Below are 8,121 nucleotides of genomic sequence, written 5' to 3'. Positions count from 1 at the left end.
AAAGAGTGCAACATGATGGATAAATGACTTAAGACGGGTAATCAGAGTCGCGCAGCGAAAGTGTGATGTGGAGTAGTGTGCAAGTACTATTCGTGAGCAGTGAGGAATTAATATGTCGGAAGCCTACATAGAGAATATGTATTGATTTATATGTTGGATTTAGAATCTAGTGGAGGTAATGATGTCGTATCAAAGAATTAGAACTCTTTTGAATAATTCCGAGATGACGAACATGTTATTGTGGTTGTACGTAGTTAACGAGTATGCATTTGACAAAGTTAAGACGATAAGTTGATACTATATGATGTTGTAATAATTTTGTGCTATTGTAAGGTGTTACCGTAGATTTCCAGATATAATGAGGAATTATACTCTATGAAGGACGAAGTTGATTTAATTCTTACAAAAGAGCGAGACTCAATTTGAGCTATTTTGTAAGAAATGGTGTATTGAGGCTGACGAGTGTGATTATAATTACTTGTGTGTACTTGTTCCGATGGTTAGGATGTTTAAATAGAGGAAGTAAATCAGGAATTGGTTTTCGTTGGATGCGAGTAAGGATTGCTGAGTAGTGAATTAGTACCATGGATGGTAAGAATGATTCTCGAACGAATGAGTAAAGAGGGCCAGAGTTTGGTATAACTCAGAAATCTAATTGGTATATATGATTGTAATGAGTAATCAGAGTAGTGTAGCGAAAGCAGAATGTTAAGTGTTGGATAATTGATGGTGTGACTTAAGAGGAGTCAGAAAATTGGAATTCAATGGTATGAAAAATATGATTATTGAGTTTTCTTGAAGGAAGCAGTTGGTGAAAAGTGTAAGTATTATTTTATCGCTCAGATGGAAGAGTGTGTCTAAGGTTGGTATGTTTGGTAGATGGAATGCATTACTGCAGTGTTGATCAATGTGATCATACCATGGTTGCGCAATTATATTATTCAGTTAGTGGGCGTATTGTATGGGTTGTACCTCAATGTTCTATTGTTGTTAACCTTTTGGAGGTATAACGAGTAGTACACCTTTAGGTGGTCAAATGCGACATAAGAGTTGAGATTGAATGCGTGAGATGTGCTTCCTGTTGGTTATATCAGATGGATTTTTGAGGATCGACTAATGGAAATGTTACATGGGAACGGGAGAGTCAGATGAAGGACTCTATCCAGAACCTTTCACTGGAAGTATGTTTTCGAGGACGAAAACTCTTTTAGTGGGGGAGAGTTGTAACACCCCATATTTTACATTTATTAATTTAATGGGAGTTTAAATTAATTTCTTGGATTATTGATATTTTTAATTGGAATTAAGTTGGAAATTGTGTAAAATAAGCTATTCGGTCAAGTTGTGGTTAGTAATGGAGGGGGTGTAATTGATAGGCCCTATTACTAAAGTTATTTTGCTTTATTTTTCATAAAATAATAAAAAGAAAGAAATTGGAAATTTGAAGAAGAAAACCTAAGAGGAAGAAGGAGAGAGCTCATGGAGAAAAGAGATTTTCGTATTCATGGTGCAGCCCTCACAAAATGGGTCATAACTCTTTGCTCGTAACTCCAAATCAGGTAATTCTTGAAGATTCGGATTCTACACGAAATTTCCTTCAATTTGATATATTAATTCGTGTCAGGGAGGTTCTCGATGAGGGAGATAAGCGAGTTTGAAGATTGGGAATTCTTGCTGAAAGTGAAGAAAAGAGGCTTACGGGTTTGATGGAGAAGAAGAGGAAAAGTCCATATTCTTGGCTAAGGTAAAGGGGGACTCTTCTGATTAACATCTATTATCGGGTTATGGATAATAGGACTGATATAGATATATTATTTCATGTCAATGGAGTCGTATGATAGAGTTGGGATTTTGGGGATGTTTGTTGATAATTATCTATTTTGATGAATTCCATGAATTTGATGTTGTATGATGTTTGATGATGCATAATATATGTTATATGTGTGTATGATATATGTTGTGTGGCTGTTTTGTGGTGTTTGATCAATTTGAATCGATTTGGTCGAAGTTGAGGAATTTGGGATTCAGATTCGTATGCTGTCAATTGCGATTGAGATCTCTGATTTTTGCCAGTTCGCGCCGCGAAGGTAGGTTGGCGCCGCAAAGGCGTAGTTCTTTTCTCGTTTCACGCCGCGAACCTTTGTTTGCGCCGCGAAGGCGTGTTTTCTATTCGTTGCACGCTGCGGACTGTGTGTGGCGCCGCGTACTGTAGCGATAATTGTTTTCTTTGAAAAATGTAAAGATGCATAACTTTCAAACCGTTGGCCTGTTTTAAGTGCCGTTTCGAGCAGGATGAATCTTATGAAGTATTATTTATGTTAGGATGATGAAATGAGCGGTAGCTCGAGATTATTTTTAAATCACGATTTTGCTTGTTTTGATGAATGTTGTGTTGTGGACATAAATGATGAGATGTAACGATACAAGCTATGTTTAAAACATGATTCATGTGATGATTTGTTTGTTGGTATGATGAATCTTATGAGATAGTTTTTGTGACGATGTGAGTATGATGTGAATATCTTGTCTGTTGGATGGATGACGTATTGTTGACATATATGATGAAATGTTACGATATTAGATGTTGTTTTGAAAAACATTATGATGTGATGATTTGTTGAGGATTATATGATGATGATTGATTTGTTTTGGAATGATGTGGATACATGTATGTTCTTTCTTATTAATGATGATGATTGATGTGGACACATGTATGTTCTTTAATGATGATGATAATGATGATTGATTGTATTTGAATGATGCTAATGTATATAAAGATACTTTGATGATGATGATGATGTTGATGATGATGATGATGAAATGAGTATTTGATGATGTTACTCATTAGACTTGACGATGGTATAAGTATGTTCATGTATGTTTGCATTCATTCATATTCATTGATGATGCTGTATCCATGATGATGTGTTGGATCAGTAAAGGGCATGATTCCCATTGTGTGGAATCTGTGCTGGCAGGGCCGTATCTTGATGATGTTGGATCGGTCATGGTTTATTCCCATTTGATGATGTTGGTACCACATGCATAGTGTCAGTTGCATTCATATACATGACTTTTATAACATGATTGGATGTATTCCAGTGTTATAAATATTGATGATGTGTTGGTTGATCGTTTTGTGATGATGAAACTTGTCTGGATGTCTATTTATGAAACAATTGGGTGAATGATGTAACTATGATGTGTTATTATTTATGATTCAATAACATTTGTTAATTTGAATGAGACTCACCTTTACTGTTGACATTTTCAGATTGGCGAGTAGCGGCTTTTGGCTTTGGTGAGGATAGCTCATAGGCCAGTTTGTTTAAGTATAGCGTCGGTGTCATGCTCTGATATTGTAACACTGGGGAACGCTAGTGTAGAGTCTATGATGTTACTCTATTGTGTTGCTATTGCATCAATTTTGTGGGATATTGCATAGATGATGTTGTGCTTATCCGTATGATGAATATTCCGTTGTGTAAAAACATGATTTTGTTAAATTGATGATTCGTTCCTAAGTGAAGCATGACAATTGATTTATGATAAATTGTTTTAATTGAATTGTGGCACCCTTGTTTTCATGTTTTACTCTGAATTATTTTATTAATTTCCGTGGGGTTTAGAAGGGTGTTACAACTTACGCAATTATCAGTGAACCTGGTCATTTAGAGAGACAAAACATCTTTAGTGAGAATGAGATCAGGGGCACCTTTTTTTAACAGTGTTACTTGTGTCTTGTAGATAATATGAAATAGTTGAATAAGGCTCTTGCGCTCACCAATGACCAGGTCTTACAACTGGTTTGTTTGGACGGATTATGACGGATCTTGTTATTGCTTCTACTTCTTCTACATCTTTAAGTTAAGGGACTAAAAGATGAATTAAGCCTTTTTTTTCTTAAAGGAAACTTACGTTACAAGAGGACTTTTGCAAATAATTTTGATGACATAAATAATTTGTAAAGATCTAATCTTTATTTTGATGAGACATATTCACTTGTAGTGGATGCTATTAATTTTCAATATTTAATTAGTCTTGTAGAACATGAAAGACTTATTTTACACATCATGGATGTTGTAAAAACTTATTTGTATGACTCACCTGATAATGAAAGTTACATGAAGCTCCCTAAAATGTTTAACTTATTTGACACACATGATTTTGGATATTTTAGAAACTTCTTCATAAAATTGAAAAAGTTTCTTTATGAGTTAAAGTTATTGTCTTAGTAAAAATTATTTGTATGACTCACTTGATAATAAAAGTTACATGAAGCTCTCTAAAATGTTTAATTTATTCGACAAACATAATTTTGGATTCGAAGAAACTTCTTAATAAAATTGAAAAAGTTTCTCTATTACTTAAAACTATTGCCTTAGTGAAAGATATAGTTCCCCACCTACATGAGACATTGAAACATAGTCAGACATACACTTTGTTACCTTATAAATGCATTTTACCTGTGAGATTCTCATAATAGTACATCACATACATGTTACTTATTTACTTATACTGGTGCAACCATTTCATGTAGATATGTGAAACAACCCATAGAAACAACTTCGTCGAATCATGCAAAAAATTTAGCACTGCATAAAGCCACTTCAAAGTAGAACTTTTAATAAATTAGTACAAAAAATTGATCTTCATCGTTAAAGATATTATCGTTCAATTGAGTGGGAGAAATAAATGTATCAAAAATTAATTTGTATAAAAAGGATATTATATATTTTTTTTTACTAGATTTTTTCTCACACAATCTTTTTCTAATAAAATTTTAACGAGGCATATCATTGATGAATATCTAAGAAAAGTGTTATAAATAGTACATTATGGATGTTGAATACTTTTTTTCCATTAATTTCTACTATTAAATGATGATTAATCCCCTTAATGTATATTGATCACATTTTTTCTCATTTGTGTCTTATAAATAGGATCCAAATGACTGTATAAACTACCAATCGTTAGTTGGTCCAGTGGTGATTGGCTGGTAGGGAGAACCATGGTTCGATCCCCCGCAACTGCGATCGGGAGGGGGATGGAACCACTTGATGCCAGAACTCGCCCCCGAACCGGACTAAACCGGTGGTATAAAGCCAAAAAAAAAAAAAATGACTGTATAAACTTATGCTTGCAGATAACAATTACATATTTTTTCTTCTATCTTCTCTTTCTCTCATTCGTTTCTATTGTCCTACTATATTATTTATGATTAATTTATACCGATACTCATTATGGTGTTACAATAAATTTAGCCAAGTTTTGTTATTAGTTATTATATATTATGAATAAAAATTGTCGATAAAAGATGGCTTAAAAATAAAATAAAAAACACATGTCTCTTTATTTGAGGCTCAATTTTTAAAATTATAACAAACCCTCAAATTTTTTTCAATTTAATTCTTAATATCTCTTATGTTATGTCTGATTTTAGATGAGAGATGACGTGTACATATATTTATATACGAGACAATTCTTATTTTAAAATATAATTTTATTAAATTGAGTTAGATTCACTCAAAATATGAAATAGTATTATGGTTTATTCAAGATCTCATAAATCATTTGTTATCCAGCTGTCGCAAAATATAAGAGATCGCATGAAAATATGTTTAAAAGTTAGAGCAATTGTCACCTTACATATCTATTTTATAAAATTTTCTATCAAGTTAGAATTTGAGTTGAATTTAACTCAATCTTATAAAATTTTAATACCATTTTTCATTGGCGAGCCCGTGGAAGCCGAATGCAACGAGTACAATGTTCAAGAAAGAGAGACGACACATATCCACTCAAAATATTAATACTCACTACTACAATTTTTTTTTACCTCGGACGCAAAATACATTTAACCTCAACCTTAGATTTAAGATAATGAAGGGTGTCATGAAAAACTGATACTTTACCCTCGATTAATTTAAAACCGATGGCTTAACTTATCTGCACAGGAGTTCAAACTCCAGCTTCTGTATTTTTATTAATTTCAAAACTAGCGCATCATATCCCTTAAATTATCGTTAAAACTGAGGGGTGACATAAATTGTTTTTTATTAAAAAAACTCGTTACTTTGTTTACACATAATATTAATAAATTAATTTGTTTAGACATTACATTGTTTACACATTAAATATGTTTACCCCTTGATTTTAGTAGAAAACTTAGGCGAATAACATTTTTTCAGACATTACATTGTTTACACATAATATTAAAATACATTAATTACGAAAAATGGAAGCTTTTTATGTTTCACGTGGATCAGTAATGATAGTGTCTTGAGCGTTGATACTTATCAAATGGACGATTAAGATTTGTTTAAGGACGGTGATCAATATCCTTAGTTATCATGTCAAATTATCCCCCTTGATTTTGAAGGAAAAAAAACGAGGTAAAATATGTTTACTCCTTGATTTCAGTAGAAAACTTAGGTGAATAACCTTTTTCTAGACATTACATTGTTTACACGTAATATTAAAATACATTGATTACATAAAAATCTAGATTCATCATTGTCGCTATTATTCTTGGAGAAAAACAAATCCATATTTCGTTGCATATCCATCATCCAACTTCTAATCTTTTTAAAGGTTGAACTTCCTTCTTTGTTTAAGTTGAAACAAGAATGACTTTTGCACTTGCAATCCATCATATAGAACTTTTCTAACCTTCACTAAGTTGAAGCAAAGATTTCATTATCTTGAGCAAATGCTTTCGCAAGAAAGAGAATAAAATATATAGTGGTGGATGTACTAGTGTGTTGTGGATTGATTTCTTGACAATATCCTGAGTGTTATTCCTTTATAAATGTAGGGTAGTGATACGTTGTTGTAGTTATGTAAAAGCCGAGGGGAAAACATTTTTTTTAAAATAGAAAAATAAAATAAAACAAATAAACCCCTCGTTTTTAGAAAAAAATTGAGGTAATAAGTTTCAATAAAAAATGATAAATGATAAAGAATTGAAAGTAACATGTCGTGTTTCAATTTTAATTCTTTTACCGTTGCCATTTTTGTATGCAATTTACATCATGTTTAAGAATGAATTTCTCAATGTTGTTAACCTAGGAAAGCATGTTGTTTTATTTGATTGAAACATAGAAAGACTATTTCAAAAATATAACAACAACAACAATAACAACAACATCAACACTGTTAAGTGAGATAGATTGCAATGGCAGAAAAAATATTTTGTTCAAGATAAAAGAACAGAGAACGTTAAAGATTTTTTCTATCTTGTAATTCATCCTAAAGAATTATGCAAATGAGTTTGGGTCAACTACATAAGTTAGGGGTAAAATCTGTTTTAAGAGTAATTTTATAATAAAATCTGATTATTCTATCCTTCGATTATTACAAAAATCGAAAGGATAAATCATTTAGTTTACACTTATAAAGAAATAAAAACATAAACTTCAATAGCTGAAATTTGAAGCATGTTTTAAATTGTTTTTCCTCGGTTCTATTAAAAAACGAGGGAATAAGTGATTTTTATTTTATTTTTTTTAAAAATAAAACATAACACACATTGACATTATACCTCATTTTAATATTCTGCTTGTTCATAAGCGATTTAAGACTACACACTAAAATCCAACAATGTCTTCCATATTTGTGAATTCACATACCTTATAAAAGGATCAAATGTAAAAACTAATTCTCACTCTCCACCAAAACTTCATCTCAAGTTAATCTTTAAAATATATAAATATAATAAGTGAAAGTAGTCAATCCAATAAGCCCTTTATATTAAGATATTATAAACTAACTTGATAAAAAAATTATATAGTTTGAAATTTCATATATTTTAGGATGATTTATCACTTTTACATAGATTAAAGACTAAATTAAAAGGATACTGAAAGATATCATAGATGCTCTTATATATAGAGTTTAGGAAAATAGGAAAATTAGAAAGTACCTATATGGTCAAGGATATCAGTTTTTGTCTTGATTGTTTGCATGTCATTAAGGCGGAATCATTTGCGATCGTCTTATACATAATACATAGTTTTTTGAATTAATACAAATCCGTTTGATTAAAAAAAAGAGAGACTAAATTAAAGAAAATATAGGTGAAAATCTTGAATGGTTTAATTTAGCCATGTTGGACAAATA

Source organism: Vicia villosa, linkage group LG4, assembly GCF_029867415.1.
Source record: "Vicia villosa cultivar HV-30 ecotype Madison, WI linkage group LG4, Vvil1.0, whole genome shotgun sequence".
Lineage (NCBI taxonomy): Eukaryota > Viridiplantae > Streptophyta > Magnoliopsida > Fabales > Fabaceae > Vicia > Vicia villosa.
This window is presented reverse-complemented; position numbering follows the sequence as displayed.